At 45.0% G+C, this 15,482-nt stretch overlaps 1 long non-coding RNA gene across 1 annotated transcript; it reads left to right on the forward strand.

Annotated features, from left to right (window-relative positions):
* The first annotated feature begins 3,603 nt into the window (after positions 1-3,603).
* LOC114631835 lies at positions 3,604-8,574 on the forward strand. Its single transcript, XR_003713009.1, has 3 exons — positions 3,604-3,682; positions 6,562-6,685; positions 7,916-8,574. It is a non-coding gene; the product is annotated as an uncharacterized LOC114631835 (long non-coding RNA).
* Positions 8,575-15,482: the final 6,908 nt, after the last annotated feature.

A 15,482-nucleotide genomic window follows, 5' to 3' on the forward strand; every position in this document is an offset into this window, starting at 1 on the left:
GTATCAGCTCCTGGGCTCTTTTAAAAAGTCCACTGGTTACTGATATTCAGAGTCTAAGTCGGCTCTTTCCAGGTTCTTGGCTTCTTTCCAAAGACTTGAAATAAAGGTTCACATAGATTGAAAAGTAGGTAAGAAACTTAATTCAGAAGATTCAAAAGTGACATGATAGTGTAGATCAGAAAGAATGCCATCAAAAGTGTCAGCAGCCATCAAAAGTGACAGTGGCTGCATGAGTGTGAGCGAATCCCCAAGGACCTACCACGATGCTGTGGACTTCCTTTTATGGATTCAAGAAAAAGAGGAACTAGTTGCAAAAGGGCATGATACAGGTGGTTCTCTGTTTTGATGGACAGATTTGAATTATAATGTTTTGCTCACTGCTGTGTCCTTCCCCATGATGCATTTGATTTCAATCACATGAATGGCCATTTACACATTCATTAACAGGGAAGTCTCCCTAACAGTTCACTGAGATGCCAGTTTGCTTTATTACACCCACATCCAAGGCTAGTTCAGGATAGACTAGCCCTCCTTCCAGGATGTAACTGGAATCCAGTTGTGTAGAAACTGTCCATGTTTGATGGGCATTAAAGGAAGAGAAACAGTCCATTGTTTGGAGAGAGATATATGTGCAGCTTGATGCCACAGGAAGTCCTAGATTGCGCAAGGTTCCTGGGTACATTATTAGAACAGGAGAGTATGGATAGTCCAAACCAAGAAGAATTCCAGGTTGCTAAGCTATTACCTATGCTAGCCTGCCTCACAGTCTCTTATTCACTGATACATTTCTAATGCTTTGGATAACTGACATATAGTAGATGGTTAGTAACTACTGGGTGAATTAGTTTGGTTGTTCTTCTCTAAAAAAGTTCTACTTCCTCTGACCATGACTGTGCCCTAAGGGTTCTGGAGTTAAACCATCAGGAGATTAAGGAAGAGTGGAAAATCTTTAATTAGAACTTCACATTAATACGTAAAGTTCTAAGTCATCTGAGTCATCAAAACCAAAACAAAATGTGAAAAGCAGGGTTATTTCAGCATCAGGGTTTGCAGTCAGACTTGGGTTGTTCTCTTATCAGATGACAAAGATAACAGACTTGAAGTGTTTTCTTTTGAAAAATAAGTATATTTGCTGTTTTTTTTATATATTTGGGTGCTTTGCCTGCATTGTATGTATATGTACCATGAACATGCCTGCTGCGTGAGGCAGCCCGAAGATGGTAGAACTGGAATTACATGGGGTTGTGAGTCTATATGTGGTGACTAGGAACCAAGCACAGAATCTCTGCAAAATCAACCAATATTTTAACTGTGGAGTCATCTCTAAAGCCTCCCTGACCCCTGCAGCCCCCCACTCAAGTGTTTTTAAATCTCCATTGCTCTTTTAGTGATATATGTTTAATTATCTGCCATTTAAATTGACATTGCATTAATATAACACTTTGCTGCTGCTGCTGATGATGATTGTGGTGGTTTGCCTGAATATACATCTTTGCACCAGGTGCATGCTGGTGACCTTGGAGCTAGAACAGGGTGTGTAATCCCTCGGACCTGGAGTTCTAGGTGGTTGTGAGCCTCTATGTGGATGGGTGCAGAGAACTGAACCTGGGTTCTCTGGAAAAATAGCCAGTGTTCTTAACTGCTGGACCATCTTGCTAGTCTGGTTCTCATTGCTTTTTCCAGACAGTCAAATCCTGTAGGGGAACACTACTAGAATTTACAAAATGAAAGGTGAAGGGAAAAAACTTGCGGGGGGGCGGAGCTCGGGCCCACCCTCGGACTGTGTGGGTGGCAGAGTCCAGGGAGCATCGGAGGAGGTGGCCTGTGGGGACACGGCAGTGCAGGCGGCCCGCTGTGGACCGCAGCGGCTGGGTCTGGCTGTCCTGGAGGCTTTCCTCCGGGCAGATTCCCACATCCGCAAGAAAGTCCAAGGTTCCAGAACACACTTGGAATCCAAGAGATGAAAGTTTTATTGCCCATGATGGTGGTTGGATCTGGATGTGAATGTGCCCCCAAGAGTCTGGGGAGAGCTGGCTTATATAGAGGGTGGGAAGGAGGAGGGACCAGGGAGGAATAACTTAATTATCTAGGCCCCCCTGCCTTATTAATATGTAAATTCCTTGAGGCAGAGGCCTGTTAGTCACGCCCTCTACCTGTGTCTTACGTGACTGACCTTACAGGTTAAATGGAGATGAGACCGAGTGTCAGGGCCCTGGGTTCTGGGGGCGTGGCCAAACATCTGCAGTCTTGGGGTTCCAGGCCCATGTCAACCCAAGATGTCCTTCTGCAGTCTACCCTGACAGTAAGGGACGTGTTTATGGCAGTGCCGTACTGTACTCTGCCATGCACCTTATCCAGCTGCTGCTGCATGTCCTTCATGCACGCCTTTGGATAGAGAAGTTCCTTTAAAGGGCAGAGAGAGTGGCCTCAGGAAATAGATTTTCCTGGTGTTCATTTGTTTGCTTTCTTCCAGTTTTTTTTTGTTTTGTCTTTTGTTTTTTTGTTTGTTTGTTTGGTTTTTCGAGACAGGGTTTCTCTGTGTAGCCCTGGCTGTCCTGGAACTCACTCTGTAGACCAGCCTCTGCCTCCCAAGTGCTGGGATTAAAGGCGTGCACCACCACCTCCTGGCCTTTCTTCCAGTTCTTAAGGGGCAAGAACTTTTTGTCCCACTCCCATGTCTTAGCCATCTGGAGGCGTCTTCCTTTTGTATCGTAATCAGGCAGAGAGGGAGCTTTTGCACAGCTCCAGCGAAATCTCATATTTGAGGGGACATGGCCTCATCTTGATATGAGCAATGTGCATGCTGCAAATATCCACCATCAAACTCAGCGCTCACTGGGAAACCTGAGATAAAAGGAGGAATCACAAGGCTTTAAATGATGAAACCACCTGTTGGCACTCTCAACTCTCCAATTGTTACCCAACTCTTCATGCCCCCAACTCCCAATTTTGTGGACCAACCACAGTCTTCCAAGGCCAAAGATGTCTGGAGAGAGAGCAAAGGAAAACCAAACAGGAAACAAGCAAGCCTGCAGTTATCACCTAACGCAATGGCACAGAAAACACTGAAAAATGCTTTAAGTGTTTTTAAAATGTTTGTAGAGATTAAAGAGCCAAACCATCTGGTGAAACATTTCATCGCTTTTTTTTTTTTTTGGCTGGGGCACTAATTTTGAACTGGAAAAAATTTCACCCCTGCCGAAGTTAGCATACTGTGCACTTAGCACCTCATTCAAAGTCCCAGGAATGCTAAGTCTAATTACTAATAAGATGGATAAGCACAGATTATTAATGTTTTGCTGTTAAGCTTTAGCCCATGTGGCTTGATGTGGGGAAGACTCCTTCCCTTCCTACCCATACTCCCACATTTCCCTCAACTTCCTGTTAAGAGATATTTCTCCTTTTGTTTCTTCTCCAGGCCCCACCCTGTCACTTTCTGTGTATTTTATTTTTTTTTTATAGCCTAGTTGCTCAGGCCTCAGGATCTGCCTTTCTGGGGCTGCTCTCTCAATCTACACTCTAGCCCACGTTTCCCCTCCTGTCTTCTTTTATATTCTTCATTATATTCTCTGCTCTTAAATGCCTGGCTTTTATTGGCATTGAGTAATCTACCATGGAAAAATGTTTTGGCAGGACTCAATAGATAATTTAGAGAAGCCGATAAACTCAGCCTGGAAATGGGGTAAGAGTACTTCCATGGCCGTTTGAGGTCAGTTTCTGAAGATTCAGAGGTCATCTGAATGCCTGAAAGGTCACAGAGTGGTCCACAAATGAGATCATTCTCTACTTAGAAGGAAGAATAGGCAGCAACGGGAAGAGGTGGCAGCCATTGCCTCACTCCAGCCCACTGTGTCAGAGAAGACAATGAACCACTGTTCTCTGGTTCTTTTCTATGAAGAGCTGGAACCAAACTTTTATGTGAAATCTCCAGGTTACTGGATGTTTACCAGAATTTAAAAATTGTTTTCATTTATTTTGGATGATTCAGATGATAATTTTGGATAATTCAGATGATAATGAACAACCATGAACAGTGTGCTTCCAACAAGCAACTTCTGGCCTGGAGAGTCCCTGAGAAGTGGGTCAGTCAAGTCCTCGTGATTAGAACTGATGTCAAGTGTGGCTCTTTCTGTGAATTTGGTTTTCAGGCAACCTCAAAATAGACTCTCTTGCCTGGGGACTCTCTGGTCTCTGGAGGCTGGCAGCCCCTGGCTTACTGCAGTGGCCTTGTCAGGTGCTGAGCCCCCAGCCTCTCCAGGATAAGTGCTTCATTCTGATGGGTCTGTGTTCTCTCTTGTCAACTTCAGAAAAGGCTAGGTGTATCATAAACAAGTAGGCAGGAAATTCCCTCTTCCTCAAAAGCCACTGAAAATAATCTCAAGTCTTCCTTGAATTTTTTTTTTAAATTTTGGTTTTGATGCTTTGTAGCTGTGTGTGTGTGTGTGTGTGTGTGTGTGTGTGTGTGTGTGTGTGTGTGTGATATGTGCATGAGTGTATGAATATTTTCAAGTATGGGCACTCACTCATGTGTGAGTGTGCATTCATGTGCCTGGACACACTTGTAGAGACCAGAAGTTGATTTCTTGTGCTTTTTTCTGATAGCTTGTTACTTCATTAAAGGAGAGGCAAGATCTCTTTCTGAGCCTACAGCCTGCTGATTTGGCTAGCCTAGCTAGCCATCCTTCCCTGGGGATCCTCTGTTTCTGGTTCCCAAGCTGTGGGATAGCAGATGGGTCACCTCATCCACCCAGCTTTTCACAGTGGATGCTAGGGATTGAAGCCCAGTGTTTACAGCAAGTGTTGTATCCACTAAAATACCTCTCCTAAACTAAGCCCCCTCCCTTGTTTTGAGACAGGATCTTACACCATAGTCTCAAACAGACAGCAATCCTCCTGCCTCAACTTCTTGAGTGCTGGGATTGTAGACATGGACTTCAATACTCAGCTCTCCTTTGCTATTCTTAGTAAGCTTGGAATATAGTCATCCTGCACTCAAGTGAAGTGTGTGAATACAAATTGGATCAGCTGAATTTTCAAAAGTAAAACCCAAGTCCTTTCTATAACATGTAAGAGACATTATGCTCCACCGCCTATAGTTGTGGTTCAAAACTCGCGGGGGGGGTGGAGGGGGGAATTGTGCCTGTGCACCTGTGAGCAGAGGCTGTCCCGGCTCCTTCATCGGAACTCGGGACTTGGCTGCACTCTCAGCTGATGGCACCAGCGCCGCGCGGGCAAACAGTCCACATGCTGCAGGCGGCTGCAGGGTCCCGGAGCAGTGGCACAGGGGAGGAAGGGGTGCACAGAGCAGAGACGGGACAGCCCACGAGGGCCCCAGTGCACGGGTGGCTGGAACAGGGAGAGCTCCGTGGGCCGCTGGAGCAGGGCATGCAGGGATGACCCGATGGAGCAGGGAGTGGAAGTTTTATTGATCATGTTGATGGTTGTATCTGAATGGTGGTGCTCTCCCACAAAATGCCAGGAGGGGTTTCCTTATATTGGGGAGAGGGGAAAAGGGAGGGGCTAGGGTCTTCAGGTAATATGTAAATCTTGAGGCAGAGACCTGTTCCGTGCCCTCTACCTATGCCTCATATGACCCACTGCATGTTAGGTCTCTGGGTTCTGGGGCGTGGCCAAACACCCCAGGATTTCCACAGCCCCATATATAGTTAGTAACAAAATCAGTTACAGTAACTGATTCATAATCACAGCTGCTTGCAGCACTTTCCCACCCCTTCTTGGCCCAAGGAGCTCTTGATTGTCTACTAGCATAGCTAAGCATTCCTGAGAGCATGCCTTCTCTGAACGACTCAGATCTTTCCCTTGGGAGACCTCTTAGTTCTACCGTGTTACAGCATGCTGGTTGCTGATGTCGCCCTGCTGTAGCCATGAACATATTCTGTGCAGCAGCTAGGAATCAGTCAAAAATGCTTGAACCAAAATATTGGGAAACAGAATGAATGCAGTTCTTGCCACCCAAGTCTCAAAAGCATTTTAAAAATGGAGATGAGGAAGGAAAGGAAACAAATATTACTTGTCTGTTGGAACCAGGACCAGAAAGGGGGTGGGGGGAGTGGAGATGCAGCCCACCACAAAGATCCCTGGGATTTTGGACTTTGGAGACCAACACTGAGGGGGAGATCTAACCTTATTGTTCAGTACTTATGTGTAACTTTTCAGCCAATTGAGTTTAGTTACATAATCAAGGGTCAAACAGGACATTACACTTGGTGTCCTGATGAATACTCGATTGCCTGTGACTCTGTAGGGGAGGGGATTGATTACCTGGGAAGATTTCCATGAAGATAGAGAAGCAGCCATTACACTGGGCACAGGTCCTTTATTCTGTCTCACTGATGTGCTGGGAGTCACTTTAGATCTCCTAAGTAGTTCCCGATTCCTTGAGCAGTCACAGGAGCCTATGGCACTTCGCTCTCCATCCCATGTCTCCCTCCAGCAGATTCACACCCATACTCCTAGGACCAGGGCATGCGTTGGTCTTAGAGCCATCAGTTATTCTGATGTCACTGACAGTTGGACTTTTACTCTTTTTTTTTTTTACAGATCGGAAGGTCAAAGGTCAAAGACTTCTATTCCAATATGGTGTGTGACCTTGAGAGATGAAGGAATGGATCGGGGAAAGAAGAAATACACACAAGTATTCATGTAACAGTTCTTGTACATCTAGGTAGGGCCTCAGCTAGGACAAGATCAAGCTAGTAAATAGGTATATTTACAGCTTTTTAAAAGTGGGATCCTGAGAGCAGGAGGTAAAAACACAAGGACAAAGAGGTGGATCCATGGTTAAGAGTATTATGCCCAAGTCCCAGGGACCCCAAAGAACACTGAGGAGCCCGTTCCAATGCAAACACATAAGGGTCTTTATTCCGAGCAAGGTCTCTCACTGTCCCAGTCACAGTGGGTCAGAGTGAAAGCCCCGAGTCTAGGGATGCAAGATTTTCATTGTGGTTACAGCAGGCTTGGGGAATTTCCATACTGATCAGCAAGGTAATATTTTAAAAACTGCTTTGCTGACATAATCTGCAGGAACCAAACACAGGGACAAAACTACCCTGACAAAGAGAATGGCCAAGTTATCTATTCTCTGCAGGATGTCTTCGGTTACCTATATGTATCTTGACCCTACTACTGTAACCTGATTGGCTGTTGCTGGGTATGGGGACTTGTTGCCATGGAATGTTTGCTCAAATAGACTTTGTGGTTTTCCTCCTGGAAGTGGAGTTTAGCCCCTGGTTACAAACAAAATGGAGTTTCTTCAGAAAATGGGGTTGGTCAGGCTTTACAAGAGCGCATCTAGAGGATGTGAACCTGGGTCTTAAAGAGCACCAGTGTCTTACAGTCACATGTAACTCCAGCTCCAAGGAATCTGATGCCCTATTTTGGCCTCAGTGGGTGCGCACATGCACACACACACACACACACACACACACGCACAAATATACATTAAAAAAATCACAGGGTGTTTTAGATGATGGGGAATGGCTATGAACGGAGGAGGGTGTAGGGAGGAAGGAGAGTGAGAGGCTGCTGTCTTAACTAGGATGGACTGTGGGGTGAATGATACAGAAGAACATTCCAGGAGTGGACAGTGACTCTCCCTAGCAGCAGAATTAGGAGGGCTGCCTGGAGGTGGAAGAGTGGGAAGGTGGGAAAGGGACTTGCCAGGTGGTGCAAGCTCTGAAGTCCTTTCTTCTGAAGGCTGGCAGCTCCTAGATGCTCTGAGTGTCTGTGTGTCCAGAACTGCTGCATCTTCACACAGATTACATCATATAATCTTAGAAAGAGCCTTGCAAGCATGAGGACGTCTGAATATGTAGCAAGTGAGGGAGCTTGAGACACTCTTAACTGCTCCAAGACCCAGCTATTTCCTCCATAAACCGGAATCCTCTTCCCACAGATGTGAAGGTGGAGCGATGGGGAACGTGAACACCGGGCCTGCTTAGCAACGTGTTCCAGGAACTCAGTAAACGTCAACACGATGAAGATCAGGCCCATCTCGGGCCGAGCTGGGCGTATCCACACCCTTCCAGACTGTAGTGCCCTCTGTCTCTCCCTCTCTCCACTCTACCCCTCCTCTCTGAGTTCAGTATTTGTCCTGAGCCTCGGATCTGCACTCCGAGGCAATAGCCAGGTGGAGAGTTCTTTGTTGTTGCTGAGACATTCTTAGAGGTTTGTTACCCACCCTCCTTAAGTAGAGCAGGGCCATGCATATGATGGGACCACACTGACCCTTGAGGAGTGATTTGAGAGATGTGGTGACTGAGGGCCAGGTGCCAGGTGGATGCTGTTCAGGTTTGATTGCACAGGAGACTTGTACATGCCCAGGGTGAGATCTCAGAGTTCCTGAAAATGAATGCAGAATAGAACTTGTCAGTGCTTTCCAAGCGTCCTGGGGTGATTCTGCCTCTCGTATGTCATCCTTATTACTTTATAATTACCTTATGACCTTTACTGACTCTGACAGTTGTGAGTCTTAAAAAAAAAAAAGATTCAAGAATATTACCATTATGCAGTTGCCTAGAAACAGGGCCTAAAATACATCTGGCTTTAATAGAAGAGCTAAAATGAGTTTTCATTTTTTGGCATTGTGTCTCCTTCCCCCTCCCCATTTTCCCCCTCTTTGTTTCAAATAGCAATTGCAACTGAGTTTCTCACTAATCCTTTCTGAGCTATCTGAAGCCAAGGTACCCAAGGTAGAGAGCGATTCCCCAATGGGGAAGTGATAGCATGCCTATTGGTACTGTGAAACCTAATCCCTAGCCTGCTCACACAGCATGTACACAATTGATCCTGTGCAATTGCTGTCACTCAGACAGCTTTGGCTAGCACTCCTGAGAAGACTTAGGAGGACATTTCATTTGTCTCTTCATTAAGGCGTGTTCTAGCACAGTTTGCCAAATGGCTACAGGCATGCTTTTCTGACCCATAAACATTTATCCTCACAACTCCAATCCCTCTTCCCAGATGTACCCTCTCCTCTCCTTCACCCTTTATCACCACAGTGCGCCATCGTTCCTCCCTGGAGTAGGCCACAGACGTGAACCCTTTATCACCTAATAAAAAGGAAACAAGGAGAAACAGAGCGTGGTTTGTGATTTCAGCTGTTAGAAAAGGACTGCTTTGCTTCTGAGAATAAAAGTCACATGCAGTCTTACTAGGCCAGGGGTGGGGGGTATTGGGGTGTGAAGGTGTATGGGGGTGTCCAGAAGTCTGGAGGTCTGATAGGGACATGCAAGGAGTGTGTGTTGAGTGAGGAGGCTTGAGAAAACAGGATGCCCAGTTAAAATGAGTGAGGAATTAGTTCCCATTACCTTGTATCCAGGCCAGACCACTTCCAAACTTGCCTGGTCCTAAGAGCCACATGAGGACATATTGAGAATACCAGTTTAGAGGCTGGAGAGATGGCTCAGTGTTTAAGAGCCCTGTACGCTCTTATAGAGGACCCAGGTTCATTTCCTGGCTCTCATGTGGAGGCTTGCAACCATCTGTAACTCCATTTCCAGGGTATCTGACACCTTCTTTGGGTCTCCATAGGCACCAGGCATGCATGTAGTGCAAAGAAACGTATGCAGGCAAAACACCCAGACACATTAAAAAAAAAAAAAACAGAAAGAATGATAATTCCCAGTTAAGGCTGAGATGATGGCTCAGTCAGGAAAGTATTTGTTGTCTAAAGCCTGTATTAAAAACAACAACAGTAAACCGACAAACAAGCATGCCAGTGCTGGGGAGATAGAGACAGGAGAATTGCTGTGACTTACTAGTCAGCCATGCTAGTTAAAGTGACAAGCTCTAGGTTCAGTGAGAGAGCCTGTCTCACAAAATAAGGTGGAGAGTAATTGAGGACAGTGCCTGACATCAATTTTAGGCTTCCTTACAAATAGACACACACAACACACACATACACAGACACACATACACACACACACACACACACACACACAGACTCATACTGGTTTGATGCCTCTTTGGTGAACATTCTCTTTTAGTAGATCTGGCATGGAATTTAGGAAAACACCTTTTTAGACAAGTGAGCTGGTGATCTTTACTAGAGCCTGATCTGTTTAGAAAGCAGGCCAGTCAGGCTCCCAGTGACTTGCATGTGCATGTACAGCAGCTCTTATCCCTAGACTCCAGGTATACCACAGGCCTGCCAAAGTCTATGGCCAGATATCAGGCCTTTAATTATTACTGCACACCTATCTGTTGGGCAACATGTCTTCTTCACTGGGCTGCTGGTGCCTGAAGACTCAGTTCAGGCTCTACTTTGCTGCATTTCTGGAACATTCTGCTCTTTTAACAAGGAGACTCCAGCAAGCATTGTTACAAGTATTCACCAGACACCACCACCCCATTTTTTGCTTTATGTTTTCCTGCAGCCTTCTGTCCCACACTCCTCAGTTGGAAGGGAAGGTGACTGTGGGTATTGAAGTCAGGCAATACTCTTCAGAAGTCTGACTAGAACCAACAGAGGGGCGGAGTAAGTGCCGAACATCCCAAAATAACTCATCTGTTATTGGTAGCACCTCAAGATGGACACTGGTACAGTCCAGGGACATCTCCACAACCTGCTCTCTCCCCTTCCATGGCTCTATGTAGCTTGACTCAAGGAAGCCTGAATTTGTAGCCTGTGAGTAAGAGTGGGCAGCTTCTAGTGTCTGAGTGCCAAGGGTTCCATTCCTAGCCTCACCAGACAAAATGAGAGTGCCTCCACCATCTGGCATTTGTGCTGGCACAGTATCAGGCACTTATAGAGGGATGGGTGTGGGATGTGCTGTGCAGGCACTCTGCCAAGCACCAGTTACACCACCCATGCTATCAATTTATAGTGATGACTATTCGATTTGTAGCTTCTAACCCATCACATGTCCCTTAACTCTCTCTCTCTCTCTCTCTCTCTCTCTCTCTCTCTCTCTCTCTCTCTCTGTCTGTCTCTCTGTCTGTGTGTGTGTGTGTGTGTGTGTTGCACGCGTGTGAGTATGTGTGTGAATTCCTGCATCATGGCTCAAGTATGGAGTATTATAATGTCCTCGCCTTCTACTGTGCTTGGCCTTATGTGGGTTCTGGGGATTTGATCTCAGCTCCCTGCCTTTGTGCAGCAAGCGCTTTCACTGAGTCATCTCTGCAGTGCCTAACTTGATGATTCTCAACCGAACTCCAGAGAGAATGTTACTTTATTGTCCACATATTAGCAACGCTTCAGTGACTTTATCACATAGACTTGCAGTTTAAATAAAGAAGCATGTTTGGGCAAAACACCCGGAATATCTTGCATGTTCTTAAGTTCTTATTTTGCAGTTTCTAAATCAGAATCTCACCTCACTGTTGAGCCGAGTCTATGTAGGTTGCATTTGACAGTAGAGTTAGACACTGGATAGGTAAGCCTCTGGCTTCTCTGTGAAAAGGTTGGCCTATAGTAGAACAGGAAACTGTTCCTTTGTCCTGGCCTTTAGCAGATATATTAGGAACTGGATGCCTGGGTGCAGCGGGTGGGTTACAGGACAATTGAGGACAATCACTATGGAAATGTACCTCCAGACCTACCAATCTGGACACAACACACAGACAGCCCTCATTGGGGTCTCTTCTTAGGCATCCATGCTTTTTGTCAGCTGGTCTCCTTTAAGTGACAGCAGTGAGCTTTGGGAACTATACAGGCCGAATAGCAAAGGGTACTGTTGGATTTGAAAGACTCTTGCTTGTTCTTGTCACTTGAGATCGTCACTTAGATGGACTGTGTCAAACGGACTTTGCATCCAACGTCTGAAAGGATTCTAAATTCCTGAGCCCTGTAAAGCAGAAACTGTCCCATCTTGCTTCCTTCTGCACATGGATGTCTCTGCCATGCTGAGACTAATGTGTCGCCCAGCTGTTTCCTCCTGCTTTTTCTCTCAGCTCCAGTTTTGCTCCTTTAGCAATTAGCTCTAAATAGATGTTTCAGCTCCACCCACCGAAGAGCAGTCCTTGTGTGACGGGAACATGGTTAAGCTGCAACTTCCAAATTATCTCGGGAGAACCTACTCTGCTTCTTTCCGAGGCATCACCATCTTCAGTGCTGTCTCCTGCCACATTTGTATTGATGGCTCCAAGGGAAATCCAAGGAAAGCTTGGAGCCTCAGACAGAGCTTTAGGTATTTATTTGTGAACTGGAGCAACCATTCCTGGTAGGAGATATTTCTGAGGGAGACAGTGTTACGTAACCACGCATCAGATAAAACCACCTCCAGTCTTCCTGCTGAAGGAGGGATTCTTGTCAGATGAGCAGGCAGCCGCCTCCTGGTTCTTCCTGTTGCAGAATTGTTTTGATGTCAACCTCAGGGCAGGGATAGGAACCCAGCATACCTCTGAGAGGAAGTTTCCTTATGTGGGCACTGCCAAGGGACAGGCAGCTGGAAGCACATAAGTAAGAAGTGATAAAGAGCTCATGGAGAAGGGTTTCTGAAATCCCTGCTTAAGACTTTATTTACAGTCACTACACAGAAGTCACTTTGATGACCTTTGGCCATGATTTTGGTTTTCTGAATGGTGTCTGTGTTCAGTATCATTGCTAGTGCAGAAAAAAAAAAAGGTAAAAAGGTGCCCTTCAGGTTACCTTCAGAGACAAAGTTCTTTGTAACTGCTCCTCCTGATGGTGCACCATGCCTTAGCCATGTAGCACAGTTGCAGCATGGTCCCTGGCGGTCTTCACTGACGTGGTTCATAGTAGCAGAGAAGCACCTAACTGTGGTGACTGCATACAGAAAGGCTTGTTTCTCATTTCTGTGACGTCTAGTGTGAGTCTGGTTGCCCTCTTTCATATAGTAAAGCCACTTGACACAGGTTTCTATGATATTGTGACAGGGCAATAAAAAGAAGGAGAGAGATTCTGGCTCACAAACCCATCATTGGCCAAAATTAGTCACATGACCCCATCTTAAACTTTAGGCTAGAAAATGGAAAATATTTAGTTAATGTGGACTTTCCCTGCCATTTTAGCTATGCATTTCAATGGTGCTCTATTCTTCCTATCATGTTACTGGTAGAAAAATTAAGACATTCAGAAGAGCCCTGAATATACTAAGCACAAAATACTTTGATTCATGTACATTTTTGGTTCATATCCACACTCTCATTAGCTAGTAGGGGTTCTTCTGCACAGGGCTCAAGAGAAGACAAATGCTTTTCTTTTCTAAGTAACCAGAACAATTTCTTGAACTTGAACCCTTCCTGCCTCAGTTGTAGGTATGTCACAGAGGAGTCTGGCTCATAGCTTTATTTTGTTCTGTTGGTATAAAGTTCTAAGTCTCGGCTGGAGAATGTGAACACTGTCCTGTTCCTTAGCTCCTGGTGGGTTCAAGGAATGTAGCAGCTATAGAGAGCTCCTCGGAGAGCACGGAGACAAGTGAAAAACAGAATGGATTTTTTTGTGCTATGCCAACGCCAACCTTTATTCTGGCAGACACAGAATTGCATGAAAGAAAAGCATAAGTGGGGAAAATTTAGGCCTCTTTTAGAAGTCACTAGACTTTTTTTCCTTATCCCAGAAAGCAAGTAGAGATAGCTAAACTTCAACCTGGTATATCAGCTCTGTGTTACAAGTGAGCCCAAGGGGAAAGTGCTGTCTTAAATCTAAAGGAGTTGGCTAGAGAGAAGCACAAGTTTTACGTTTATCAAAAGAGAACTTAAAAAAGAAAGAAAGAGCTAAAAGGAGAAGGGAGAAGGGAAAGAGAGAGGGAGATGAAGGAAGAAAAGGCTGACTATAGTGGGACTTGCCTACATTTCTAGCACTAGAGAGGCAGAGGCAGGAGGATTAGTAAATTATAGGCAAGTTGGGGCTATAAAACGGGGAATTGTCTTTAAAAAAATGGAAAGAGGAGAAAGAAAGAAAAACAGATGGACAAGAAAAAAGGGGAAAAAAGGGGAACTTATTGCTAGCTTCCATCTAGAAGCCTTCTCAGTGTGGAGTTGTTAGTTGCTAGGCAATGTGAAGCCAGTTGTCTGTTCTGTTCTGAAGTACTGTGGCCGGGCCTTTTATTGTCCCAGGAGTAAGAGGATAGATCTAAGGTGCACTGTGGGGCAGTGGATGTCTGGGTCCTGGAAGATGCTTTCAGCCTATGGCTCAGATGTCACCGCATGCTCTTCTGGACCCCAAGACCTGAATAATGCCTCTCTGGAACTGTCAATTGTGCTGTTTGTGGGGTCCACAGCAAAGTTTCTACTGGCATGTAGACACTAGTCTTCCCTTCAGCCCCTGCTCTAGGTTGTTCATAGGTTGTTCAGCACTAGCAATGTTGATTGAAACACAAAACTTGGCTCTGTCAATAGTTTTCAAACACAAAAATAAACTATTACGACATGCTTTCAAATATATTTATGAGTTTATAAAGGCATTGCATACCAAATAGTATCTTTAAAAATCCACTTTGTGGAGAAAGGTAACATTTCATGGATTAGAAGACTCAATGATGTTGAGACACAAATACTTAATGAACTCATCCATGGAATCACATATCTATAATCACCTTTTTCTTTTAAAATAAAATAGAAATTGATGTTGGTTCTAATACTCAAATGGAAAATGCAAAGCACTTAGAATAAGCAAAACATCTTGCAATGGAAAAAAATCAAGCTATACAGGGTCTACACTATTTTAGATGAAGATTTGCCACAAATAGGCAGTGATGAAGACAATGTGACCAACCAATTGAGAAAATCCAGAGAAAGAGAGAGAATCCAGAGACACACTACATCGAGGGAAAATCTAGGTAGGAGTGTGTGTATGTATAGGGGGTAATCATATGTATATAGGTGTATGTGCGTGTGAGGGGGGTGTGGAGGCCAAAGGTCAACTCAGGTGTTGCTCCTCAGAAACCAACACCTCTTGTTGAGGCAGGGTCTCTCACTGGCCTGGTACTTGCTAAGTCTTCTAGGCTGGCTTGGTGATGAGCCCCAGAAACCAATTTGTCTCTACCTTCCCAGAAGCAGATATTCTAAGTACACACCACAGTGCTTGACACTTTTTACATAGGCTCTTGGAACTGAACTCAGTTCTTCGTGCTTGCAACGCAAGCACCTTACCAACTAACCTGTCCCCTCAGTTTGAGTCTGACAAAAGCACAAAGACAGTCAGAGAAGGGAGGCCAGCTCTTCAACTGATGATGATAGAATGACTTTTACCAACAGGCAAAAATAGCCATAAATTGTTACCTCCTTCCTATGCAAAAATGGACTGAAATGAATCACAAATCTATCTATAAAAATGAGAAATATAAAATTTCTAGAAGAAAAAAAGAATGTTTTTTTTTTTGTGATTTGAGTTAAGCAAAGATGTTAAAGCTGTTGCACCAAATGTATAATCAATAAAGGAAAAGAACAGCTGGAAAGATGGCGCTGTGGTTAAGTACTGCTCTTCCTGAGAAGCCAAGTTTGGTTCCCAGCACCTAAGTTGGACGTTCACTCTAGCCTCTGATGGCCCCTGTACTCAT

The sequence above is a fragment of the Grammomys surdaster genome, unplaced genomic scaffold (assembly GCF_004785775.1).
Source record: "Grammomys surdaster isolate TR1022 unplaced genomic scaffold, NIH_TR_1.0 365, whole genome shotgun sequence".
NCBI classification, from domain to species: domain Eukaryota; kingdom Metazoa; phylum Chordata; class Mammalia; order Rodentia; family Muridae; genus Grammomys; species Grammomys surdaster.